The sequence below is a fragment of the Acipenser ruthenus genome, chromosome 10, assembly GCF_902713425.1.
Source record: "Acipenser ruthenus chromosome 10, fAciRut3.2 maternal haplotype, whole genome shotgun sequence".
Taxonomy (NCBI): domain Eukaryota; kingdom Metazoa; phylum Chordata; class Actinopteri; order Acipenseriformes; family Acipenseridae; genus Acipenser; species Acipenser ruthenus.
The window spans coordinates 45,271,894-45,285,597 of record NC_081198.1 but is presented as its reverse complement, the minus strand read 5'-3'; the positions used below and the strand labels follow the sequence as shown (position 1 = coordinate 45,285,597).

The 13,704-nt window shown below is 34.5% G+C and overlaps 1 protein-coding gene across 8 annotated transcripts in view; it reads left to right on the top strand.

The window, feature by feature from the left end:
- LOC117408938 (low-density lipoprotein receptor-related protein 1B-like) overlaps positions 1-13,704 on the top strand; it is a 340,463-nt gene that overhangs the window by 103,353 nt on the left and 223,406 nt on the right. The gene's annotated exons all lie outside the window — the stretch shown is intronic.

The window sequence follows — 13,704 nt, the reverse complement described above, 5'->3', positions numbered from 1 at the left end:
TGCTGTAAATATTAGATTTTTGTTCCTTTAGTGCCTTTATGTATTCTCATTGTGACTAAATCCTGAGAGCTGAGCCTCGTAAGACATAAGACAGGTGGTCACCTGTTTTTTGCTGGAAATCTGAAATGGACATCTCCACATATTCTCCACAAACAAATTATGCTATTAGCCTGCATACTACTAAAATATACTGTTTGTGGATTGTCAGAATTATCACTTTCTTTCCTACATTTTAATATGGAAGCCGTAAATTGCATCTGCAGTCCAAAAAGCATTTCTTCAGAAGCAGACTAATCAATATTGCACCAACAAGCTCCCTGTTGGTATGAGAAACATGTGCTCTTCACTAAGCCTGTATAAGCTACAGTGACATGAAAAAGCTTAAACAAGCTTGGGATTTGTACCAGACTGGAAGTTTCAGGACAGGGAAAAGAAAAGGATATGCAAATGAATGAAAATGAAATTAGAACAGTACTCGAGTTATTTAGTCATTACAACTTGATCAACATATTTAGAAAAAAAAAATAGAAATCATGCTTCCCATATTGAATTAGTAGATCTGTGTGATTCAGAAACTCTTATTTTTTTATTAGATTTAAATTGACTGTGTTTTCACCTTCAGATGTCAAAATTAAATTACATTTCTTTTAATTTCTTATTTTTTCTTGTACCTGTTGTGTTTACATACCATTACCTTTGTTGATAGCTTAAGAAAGTAATATATGTTAAGAAGGCATTTTTTAGGTATGAATTCAGTCAGATGCAGACGTACAAGAGGCAGTGTCATAGCTGTATAAGAGTAGCTGAGCGGTTTATTAGACCTCGCTGTGCTTTTTACTAGTTTCTCACATCATTTGAAAATCATTTCGGTACTTTCTTTTGGAATTATGAACTGTGCCAGGCATCTATCCCAAAGCTGGGTTGCATGGTATACATCCTTGTGCCTGATTTTGATGATGAGGCAAAACTCCAACACAAGGAGACAATGCATTTGCCACTGATTCCATCTCCTAGATAAACACCAACACAAAAAAAAAACCAAAAAACAATTGGCATACTAAAAATTCTCAGGATCCTTGATAGATTAAACATTTGGTGGGATAAACTGGCTGACAGTATCAGTAAATAGCAGTAACTCCAGAAAACCAGAAAACAAGTATGAACTGTGATGTCTCAAGGCTACACCTGTATTACAGATGAAGAATAAAAACATATTGCTGATTGGGACAAGCACTTTCCATCCTAATGTCATTTTGGAGATATGTCACCCTTTTGAATATTAGAAAGATGGAAACCAGCCCTGAACAAATCAGAAGAGCTCCAGATCTGGGGAGTTCTGGACAAGTGTATAGGTATTGACTGTCAAAAGTGATATGATATATCTTAGGGTCTTTCAAAAATAGTACCATAGTTATGCCAGGAGGAGAAGCAGCCTGAGGCCTAGGATCCTCAGAGGTTTCTCCTGTGGTTTTATTTTTTCTCTCCATTGATTTTATGGGCTTTATGTGGTGTACTGTAATAGTTTATTTATTTTTGGCCTTTTACCAGCTTTTTTCAAATATGGCAGACAGCTTTTTACAGGATGTGTTTTGAAATTCTTGGCAGATGTCGTGTCAAGTAGGAAGTTGATGCACTGCTTTAAAAAAAGTAAAGTTTATTCTGTGGATCATTTGTATATGACTGGCAGACTTTTTTTTTTAACACCTTTTGAAAAATGCTTAATCATGCCAAGTCAATGGTGTTATGTTTCCCACTCCGTTGGTTTCCTTTTAGAGGAAGTCTTCTTGCTATCTGTGAATAGCAGTGTTGATTGGAGCTGTAAATCTATACCACTATCTCACTCTAAAATATGAAACCACATTGCAGATGTATTTTATTTAGTTGCACAAAAAAAGCAAATCTGACATTTAAGTAAAACAGACATAAAGAAAAATCCTGAGGGACATAAATGTATTGGCCATTATCAGTGGCTGCCCTGAATTCTTATGAAACAGCTTTAATATATCAGCAACGCCAAGTCTGGACTGAGGTACTCTGTCTTAACGTATCAACAACCTAACAAGATACACATTATGAAAAATCCTTCAACCAAACTATGAATCGTTTTTCATTATGGCTGATGACAGATGACAGCTCCCAATAGAAAACCATTTGAAGCAAGAAAACAAAACATTTTGATTAGTAGTTTCTCTAACATGTACAATACTCCCAAGAAACTAGCAGTTGGGCAACACTAGTGTTGGTTAATTGTTGCCAAATGAGATCCGATTTCAACTCCATACTGCTTAAAACACTACTTTTCATGTTAATTCCAGCATCTTTATCTTTGGTTTCAGACCAGTTATTAATACTAAGTACCTAATATTATTTTAGGCAAGGTAGTCCAATATTGGTGCTAATGAGAGAAAACATGCCATACATCTACACTCTGTCCGAGTACTTGTTTGGTAGTGTATGTGATTACTAAATGTTATCCTCCAAATAATACCAAGTCTGAATTCAGTCATCTGGTCAGTTGATTAAAACAGTTTTAATGCATATACTAAAATGAGACAATATTAGAATCACAATAGTAAACTCTCCAGAAAAAAAGAACGTCCTGAACTGAAAAATCCAGATTAGTTATATGCTCTTAAGCAGCAGAGAAATTCGTAAACACTCAGAGGATTCATGTTTAAGTGTGTTGCACAGTGTGCCTATTATGTATTTATGGAGGCATATGGTACTGCAGGATTTACACCAGTGTTTTCTTATCTGGTATCTTTTTTACAGGAATATCAAAAAAATGTATCGACTCACACAGGGTATATTTATCGCTGCATTGGGGCCGACCTAGTTAGACTCATGAATCGTTATCAGACTCGGTCACACAAGACATGGGAAATTTTAAATGGAAAAGTGCATTTTTATTAAAAAATAAATAAACAAAATAAATAACTGACTGATATATTTGCTTTCATTGATAAGTTAACCGTGTTTATGTATGTGGGGTCCATTTTCAACCCTTTCCGCCTTCCATGTGCACTCAATTATTACCACTTGTGATGGGGTGCCCACCCCTTGAGCATATTTATGTATTTATGTATTGTTATTTATTGTTGTATAGGTATGCTGTGTTTGTGTGGACAGACAAAAACCGTCCGACATTATTAGTTATTATTTGAGACCGCCGAAAAGCCGGTCGTAATAAAGTGTAGCAAGCGTGGATGGGGTTAAATTCCCCATCCCGATAAAACCTGTGGAAATGTGGCTGGAGCTTTAAGGTAATTTATTAATGAGTAAATAAGGCTCCAGCCACCAATACAAGACTCACTCCGGGCTCATATTGCTATATTTAGATTTATACTTGTTAATTTGTTCTGTGTTTTGTTTGTTTAGCCAACGAGCCCTTTTCTTTGTAGTTCAAGTAAAGTCTTTTGTTTTGTTTAAATATTTACTTTTGTTGTTTATTAAAATAAAACCCTGAGCGCCAATGCGCCTCAGTTTCAGCCCCATACCTTTTGTTTTTGCAATTCTTCCTGGTCTGTGACGTCACCACCCACACCACTAAAGCCATCCGTTATGACACCGCTGATGAAGGGTTAAGGTTCAGAGGTTATTTTCCCTTAACTACACACTATACCATTTCTGCTATGTACTGTATGTATATGTGAAAGTAATTCCATTAAACCAGGTATTTGACCAAATTAATTCAACCTTTAGGCAGTTGGCCAAAATCTGATATTTGGTTGTTTGGTTACATGCCTGATTTGACTGATGGATTGTTACATTTACACAGTGAAAGCCTTCTGTAAAAAAAACTGCTTGTTGTTGAAATGTACTCTTGGAAGTATTACAGTAAGAACATCCATTTGTTTCATTTAAGGGACTAAGTACAGAACATCCCTGGGCACCTCTAACATCCATGGACTAGTAGTACACTTTTAAATTGCGACTCAAGTAGCCTTACATTAACCCAAAGTGATAGAGAGCCATTTGCTTCACCCCACAGACCTATAAACTATCTGTGTGAATTCTACAGCCCGCTTATACATTCTAATAACAGCTAAGTACAAGCAGTCAATTCAAGAATGCACTTGGTTTAGTTAAAACACTGATGCATGCTAAACCCTTAGAGCCCTACCCTCACAAATGGACTTAAGAACCTTTCAAGCAAATGATGAGCACAAAATGGACATCGCAGGAAGCAGTGCATTATGAAAACATGTCAGAACATAACTGGGACATATGTCATGTTATTTATGACTGCATGCATAGACATTTGGCATGTTCAATAAAATCACTGGCATATTTTACCTTTGGAACTGTCTTACAAGCCTAAGCTAGGTGGATATTTTTCATTGCAAATCTTTAACAAACTAACTGTTTCGGGTGGGAAGAAATTACCAGCGCACCCCTCTCATTACAACAATTCCACCTCAGGCATGCGTAGTGATGGGGAACGGAGGGATTTCCAACCTAAAATGCATAGTGGACAGAGAATTCAATACAAATTAATTCTCCACTTTACCTACCACTGTTCCAATCCTCATGGATTCATATTTCAGCTCAGCTTCATGACCTTTGGTTAGTAACTTCATCGTCAATAAAATGTGGACTGGCATGTGTAAATACAATGAAATATTTGGTGTCTATTTTATAGTTGTTAATGGAGGCTGATTTGTATGTCTTCTAGTGGCGGTACTCTTGTTTTCAGAACTTGAAAGGTAAGGCTGTTTGTATCAGTCGGGCCGTCACTCACGGTCGTTCATTGCCCCTTTTAAAATGAGACCCAGCACACAGAAAAAGGAGTTTTAAAACGCGCTATTTTTAATAAACAAATTAAATCAAAACAAAACCTAACTCCGTTTTGGAGCACTGACTACACAGTTGTCAGGAACTTAACTAATAAACAGGACAGGTAAGCTGTTTACCTGTTAAAATATAAACACACAGTTTAACAACACAACAAAAAGGCTTTCACACAGTACCTTATTACTTGCGATTCAGCACATTTATCAATCGGGCTGTCCACACAGCCACCCTGAGCAGCCTGACTGCTTTCTTTAAATACCCTGCACCTGGCTCTAATTTACAATATTAGCCAGGTGCAGGTGATTATTAAACAATAAAATAATAATCAAATAATAAAACAATTAACCCAATACACATTTTTAGGCAGGAAGGATATTAACCCCCTCCCTGCTGTGTTACATTATATACTTTAGCAGACATGTCAGATGCTTGCTAACAATTGAATGAGGGTACATGGCAGCTCACACAAAATTCACCTTTAGGTACATGTACAGCTTTATTTTTATCTTGACTTTTACCATTTTTTAAAATATGCAGTGCTTTTTGGTGAAGTCACAGCAGTATAAATATAATGGTAATAGTGCTCTAAAATGTTTGGTTGATGTAGTCAATTTTGTTAAAAGGCTAAAAGGAGATATATTCGTGAAGAGGCTACATAGGTTACAGGCAGCATGGCAGCAAAAATGTAAGCTACAAAGTTTAGTATCATTAATGAGACAATATAACCACATAAATAAAAACTGTTAATATTTTTTAGAATAGCAAAACAGGAATTCAGAAACACATAATAGATACACTTGCTTACATTAGAAGATTGTTTATTTGAAGGTACTCAGAATAAATATTAATAAATAATAATAAATATTCAAAATACTGCAAGTTTGTGTTGATTCAATTACAGCATGTATGGTATAAAATATATGATTGTGTTTTATATTTCAACAAATGTTATCAAAATTATATATTGAGCTCTTGCAATGCAGCAGTACAATGATTTACTGTTGTGTTACAAGCACATCTAGCATGTAATATGCATTAACCATTACAGGAACAGAATATTACAATGAAGTAATGTATTCCTCTTGCTGTTTCCTGCTGTTGCTGTACTTATGTTTCAAAATATAACTGATTGTTTGTATTTATTTATTCACAGAATTGATTTAACTTAGTTGCTGTTTGTCACTGGCAGGAAATGGTTGACTTGAGGATATGATAGAAGGTGTTTGGTTGGCATATGCTTCCTTTTCTCTTAAAGTGATTTTCTCTTAAAGTGACTTTTCTGTAGCTTTCTACTAAAATCTCTGAAATGATTGCCCCTAAACTGCGAGTGTTACAGCTGGGGTTTTATTTCCCCATATAACACCCCAAAAGTATTGTTGCTTTAGGATAGTTAATGATTCTGTGGCTTTGGTATGCTAAGGCCCTTTGATGCTGCTCAATGTGAAAGCTGAAACAGATGAATAAACTGGAAAAGGTCTGTCATCCTATTTTCCATTGTAAAACAAGCATAGTTTAATCTCTTGTTAACTGTGCATAGATACAATTATGGGTCTAGATTCCTCTATGTAGTTGCCAATTGCGTCTTTATTGCTGCTCTTTGCAAAGTAATTTGGGTTACAATGTCAAATCCCCAAATCTTTCATAGGCCTGTATAGCCCGCTGTTCTCGTTGTGTATCACTTCAGCATATACTGTTACTTAATGCACTAATGATACCTTAAGTAAGGATGTCCAATATTAGTGGCAATTTAGATCTGTGAAGTAGTACCTCATATATCTGCGACTTCCATTATTATTATTATTATTATTAATTTCTTAGCAGACACCCTTATCCAAGAAGACTTACAATTGTTACAAGATATCACATTATTTTTACATACAATTACCCATTTATACAGTTGAGCTGAAGGGTACAGCAGCAGTGTCCCCCACCTGGGATTGAACCCACGACCCTCCGGTCAAGAGTCCAGAGCCCTAACCACTACGCCACACTGCTGCCCTGTGTCTTTATCCGTGGCTCCCTGATGAGTTCTATCTCTGAAATGCAGTACATTACCCCCCCCCCCCCCCCCCCCCCACACACACACACACACACATACACATAAAGATGTATGCTTCAGTCTAACCTGTGGAGTCAACACCAAGACAGCAGTGCTACAGATACGAGGATTCATGTCTTGGTATGAACAGAAGAAGGATTCTGTCAAATTAGTTCTCCTGAGGCAGTTACTTAGTGAAACCCAGCAAACATATTTTGCCTCACAGAACAAAAGACTGATCGACTTTATCATGGTTCAAAAGAACTACTTGCAGCAGTAAATTGAAAAAAAACAAATCTGCTGGTACGTATTTTGTTGAAATGTAAGACAAGTTTAAATTACACAGCAGGCTTGTTTATTTAGTTTTAAAGTAAAACAATGTTTTCTAGAATTGTATTTATTGTTTGAAATCCTAGACAACTAGCAAAACTTTTAGCTTTGTAGTACTGTGTTTTTTTATAGTGTGTGTGTGTATATATATATATATATATATATATATATATATATATATTTTGGTAACAGAAAAAAGCTAGGGAAACGGGGTCGGATGTGTATCATATTTTGAAAAGATTTTGCTAGGAGTATCACTGTCAAAGTAAACTAATTTTAAAACATTCTTCTGTCTTTGTAATATTTTATTGCATACATCTCTAGTAAACGGTAATTTGGTTTACATTACTAGTTTCTATATTTTATCCATGCATTCTAGTCACACGCAACAACGCCTCATTTATCCGCGGATTTCACACATCCATGGATCTATGTCCCCCCAAGCGAGCGGATAAATGAGTGCCACAGTATATTATGACACATGATTTAATTACCTTCTCACATTGTTTTTCATGTTTTATATACACATGTAAATAAATCGTAACACATTTGAGGCACTTTGTCCAGTGGAATACACATATCTGTTTTTTAACCCTTTTACTGCGTATGATATCATTAAAAGTGATGTGGTGGTGCTGATGACAGTAGATTGTTATGTACTAGGTTTAGCCTACTCTTTCGTGGAGGGTAGGTTAAGCAGTGGGAGAAAGTTCAATTCTCCTTATGGGAATTTCTGGAATTGTTATCTATGACAAAGCATATACACTGATTAAATAATTTATCACAAGCCATTCACTCTTGGTGTTTAAATACCAAGTCACTATTATAGATAGATGTCTGAAAAGTCACATGTTCATATTGGTTTTCTCATTTGTTTTGTTAATTACATTGAAATAACCTATTGTGCCCGATGTAATTATGTTGATGTAATTCATGCGTTACTTATAATACTAAGTTATTGACAAAAAACAAAACAAAAACAATTACATTTGTTGTGAAAAATTCTAGTATTTTCATGGCTGGTTTTGAGGACACTGGCACTGATTTGTGAATGTCCTGGTAAAAATGGCAAAATACAGTGATTCAATTGCCAACTGTCACAGATCATTCAAGAATAATTTCCTGGGCATTACCAGTTAGTGGATGCATTAACAATAACAAATATAATATGGGAACCTGCACTTTTCCAGCTTGTGTTACTACTACAGTTAAAATACTGTTGAAGTTCAAGACAATCTCACTTATAATCTATGTATTTACTTTTATTTTACTAAAATTAATAAAAAGTTTATTGTAGCAAACATAGCCTTAGATTTAATATTTCCACCAGTCAATGCGAAAGTGTCAACAGAAAAATCTAATTAAAAAGTATATAATTAGGCTTATATCAATGTTGATAACAAAGTCAAATGAAACATTGAAATAATGAAACAAAAGGTACATTTTAACAATGTAAGGATGTAATTGCGACCTTCTGTATAAGGGAGCACGCCTTTAAGTAACTAATAAAATAAATTAATACATTGCAATACTATAAGGAATGCATGAGATACTACGTGAGCTATTTGCATTACTAATGAGTACTTAGAGCGGGCAATTAAACTGGAAATATATCTTTAAGAAGACTCACTATGCCATACAGGTACTTAGGGCCCAGAATGGATGCCTGAATAGAAGTACAGTACTCAGACGTGTGTAAAGTGTTCTTTATAAACATGTCGTTATTTATTTATGTTGGAAGCACACCATACTGTAGTCTGCCCCCAATTTATGATACAGCCCTCAGAAAATACAATTCCATTAGTCTTGTTTGGGAACCCAAACCATCTAAAGTAATAAATTATTCTTTACCTCTGAAGGGAATGAAACAAGTACAGATTCCTTTACTAGTCTCATTTTGTTTGTTATTGATGGTTTTCTATAGTTGTAAATCAATCTGATGATCTTTTCACAGCCCTCTTAACAGCAGCATAAATTTTTCATACATCACTAGCTGAACAAATGTTTTTTAGTTTGCAGTATAAATATCAGCTAAGCTTGTGTTTTAATAAGTATCACAGTGGGCTTTAGGCGTTACATAAACTCTTTGAATAGATGTGGATACAGTAAGCCCTATTCATAAAGCCTACTATTATTATTATTATTATTATTATTATTATTATTATTATTATTATTATTATTATTTACATTTAATATGTAATGCACTTTTAAAAAAGCATCTTTAAATGACACATAACTGAGAGAAACATGCATCATGAATACATAAATAAATACGATTTAAATGACAGTATATTTGTTCAGTAAATAGATGTCTGTAACAATTTAAATGTCATGGTTCTGTATGCAGAAATCCAGGTAGAGTGAACACTCACATTGTTTTAAGCAGTTCACTTCTTTGTGATAGCCCTGTAGAGACTCTTCGGTGTGTGTCCTTAATTGTCCCTGTATTAGTATTCAGTACTTATAAATCCCTATCATTGTGAAAGCTCAGGAAGAAGCAATCCATACATCATCACCTGCAATGCTTCCCATTGAGGATTCTGCTAGAATTTCTTTCCTCTGAGATACCACGTGCAAATCCTTATGAATGCAAGTTCTATTTTATTCTCTTTTTATACATAGAATCATTTAAACAGTACTGGCGGTACTCAAATAAATGACATAAATGAAGACAAATGTTTTGACAAGAGCTTTGAAACAGACTTTAAAGTTGAAATGTGCATTTACCTTTTTAGTTTATTTGTATTGTTCTGCTTACCATACCTCCTTGTACACTGTCTAAATTCCTGTCATATATTTCTCAGTGTCCATTTGAAGGTTTCCTGTTTTTATCAATTTTTCAGTTGTTAAATTTGACCTTCAGCTGTGTTGGAACTACATCTCCACATCTTAACCCAGGTGACCTTTCTTCTGTATGAATTCAGCAGATTGAACATTCCAGGGAATAAGACTAGTGAAAACCTTTTTTTTTTTTTTTTTTCCTGAAGGCAGTGAGGTAAATGCAAGCTTAGAAGTAGTGGGGGAAAAGACAACTGATGTTCAGTGAATGTAAAAGTGAACTGCCTGACAATCCTAATGGAGTACTATCACTTTACAAGCTGTTTTTGAAGTCTAGTATATTTTCTTTACAAACCAATGTAGTGAGTTCTAAAATGCACAGCCGGTCCTACAGGAGTGAGTTGGTGTGTTTTTTTTTTTTTCCTGTCTTCTACATGCGCTTGATTATTACGAGTACAGCATACAAACAAGCTGAAAGCTATATGTTTGTATTTATGTAATGAATACTGAAGAAATACAGCCAAATCATTTTTACCGTAAATAAATCAATATATATTTTTATTTAGTCATAGGGAAATGTTTTGACAAAAAAATAACATGTAGGTAATAAACAATAAACAACGGGGTGGAACAACCACAACACCACGTCCTAACCAAAAAAAAGGGGGAGAGATGAATAAATCATATATCATATTATACTGCGGAACAGGTTACAGGTTATAAGGCAGTACGGTCATGGCTGCCATTTGCCCCATATTGCCATTACACTAACACAAGTATTCTCGTTAAAGGCGGAACAGAAACAGCATGGTCTCTTAACTATGGCTCCCGACTATAGCGTTATAAAGGCAGAGCACTGTATAACTTATTTTTTATCATTAATTCAGTCTAATCAGAATATACATATTAAGAATTTCGAACCTCATTAAACCAATTTACTTACAAAGCAGTAAGAATAAGCATGAACTATAGTACTAGGTAGCTGCGAGTTCAATAAGAAATGTAGTGGAATGCAATGTCAGATCATGTAATGCATGAGAGGTACAGGGAATGGGCTCCTTTTTCCTGAGGTACTGCATGATGAAGCAAGTACATTAAATAAAAATTGAATAGGCTTGCAAACATGCCTTTGGTAATGTACAGTAAGAGTACAATGGTCGATACAACCTACACTCTAACATATTTTTATTACTAAGTTTAAACACTTTTTAGAATCTCAGGGAATCTCAAAATACTATGATATGACCCATTGCATTAATTTTTAAAAAGCTGCCAACCGTACAGCATCTCCTGCAGTGTTTACAATAAACATATTCACGATTGACATTTTTATTTACACATCGTAGATAAAATAAACTAGGAGATATATATATATATATATATATATATATATATATATATATTTACTTTTACTCGGCAATATGTTAAAAAAAAAACTCTGCAGGGTGTTTTGTAACACTAAGTAGCAACTATGAATTGGTAGCAGATATGCTTCCCAGCTGGAGGTAAACGTAATAAAAGGTATACCTGCAGGAACACAAGATAAAACTTTGCCAATGGACTGTGAAGGTATACAGTACAATGCATAACTACACACATGGTAATTATATTAGTTATGTGTAATGTCTGATTCTGTCATATGCTACATATTACTAGTAGATGTGATTTGTATTGTTCTTGGGAAGCCATTTTTGTACCACCAGCACCTCTTGCTTGGGATGTATTCAAATGAAAAAAGCACTTTGTATGCAAATGTATATATGAATCCACACTTCAGATAAATTAATACACTACCTGACAGTCAAAGAAATGAAAAAAAAAAAAGAAATTGCAATGTTTAGAAGGCAACATATTGTGCAGAGAACTTGTCTTATCTCTTTAGAAAATAGAACTCCTTCTGCAAAAATATCAGGCCGTTCACATGCTGGAGAGTTTATTTTGGACACAAACGATAACTGAGAATTATTTGAGTACCGGTATACCAAAACCATGTTAACAAAGAACACTGACTGTTTGTCATATGCTGATGTATATAAATATGTATAAATACATGTTTTTAGAAGGATACAAATTATTATTTTTCAATTAAATAGAAAGTCCAAATGATTAAAAAAGAAACCAGGTCCACTGCAATATACACATATAAACAACATCTCTGTTTCAAATTTGTACCGTCCTTTTAACCAAGTTTTTATATTGAGGCATTTGACTAATATCTTAAACTAGAGGACAAAATAACCTTGTTTATGCATTTTTTAATAGGAAGGGTAATAATACTCTTCAAGGTGGATTGCCAAAATAACTGCTCAACCAAATTATTTCATGTCAGTAGCAAACAACGTATTCATATTGAGTTTATTAAAATTGATTTTTGCACATGTTGTGCAAGCATTAGTAAATCAAAACAAATTCTCAACAAATTGAAAATCTAACTGTAGTGGACAGGAGTAGCTGTGGGGTTAAAAACAGCATGCACACTTGGCTGGAATATTTTAAAATCCATATCTAGTTGTATGACTTTTAAACATATGTTATTGATTATGTGGTTCTAAAAAGAAAGGCATTTCATTAAAGCAATGATTTATTCATCCGGACAACTGTTTTGTGTCTGTAGACTTCCTGGTTGGTGGAATCATGCAATGTTATAATTATATGACTCATAGGAGATTGTAACTAATCCTAGAATCACATTTTAGTTACGACTTTCAAAACTACCAATGACAAAATTGGTAATACTTACACAGCAAAAATTGTCTAGAATCATGAATGACCTTTATCACAGTTGTTGTCTGTTTTGATATTTGGTAAAAACTGCTATAAGTATAGCCAGCGCTCCAGAAAAGCTGCTGAATGGGTGTGTTTTACACATTGAAAAAATATGAATTACATATGATATTTAAATGTAATGCAGAAAGAATATGCATAGCAACTTTGCTACACAGCTTGAGTTTGCATGCCATCAAGCTTCTTGTACTTGATTGGTTCCCAGCGTCTCAGTGGTAAATTGTGAATATAATGCATGCGGTAGCTAGAGAATGGATCATAGAAATACCGGAAAAGCTAATTGTAGCCTGTCTGGGAATTGCCAGAAACATGTGACCAATAAGCCTGGTCTTTCAATGAAAAAAAAACTAAAATGTACATAAATCCACTCACTAACAATGTGTGTTTACAGAGTCTGAATGCTTTATATTACTATAGCAAGGCATACAATATTATTGTTTCTTTATTTGCATTGGTGCAGTATCAGTTCAGTATTTTTTATATTTTTGGAATTTTAGTTTTAACATGTTTAGGGAGCGTGTCTGTCGACTTGGAAAGGGAGAGTTACAGAAGTCAACTATACTAATGTAACAGCCTAGTACTTGTGGGAGGAGACTCGGTGGAAAAGCATTGTTAGATTTGTTTCAAGAAGAAAACAAGGAAACTGGAGTTGTTGTACAGCACTTCAAAGTAACATTACAGTTAAAATGTAAGGCTGTAATTAATGCATACCCCCATAAGTTAACATTAATATATGTACTGTATTTATTGGAATTACTCATGACTTCAAGGTAATGCTGCTTTATTACTCGCCCTAAAATGAATTTTATGCACATAGTGGACAGCAAATTACTCAAAGACCCAAAACCGTATCTGGAGCACTGAGTATAGCAATGTCATAATTACAAGTTAAGCCTAGAATAAATAATGATTTCTTGGATGACATGTGCTTCTTTCATAGCAAAGAATTTGAGACAAGCATAGTGATTAACACTGTTTTT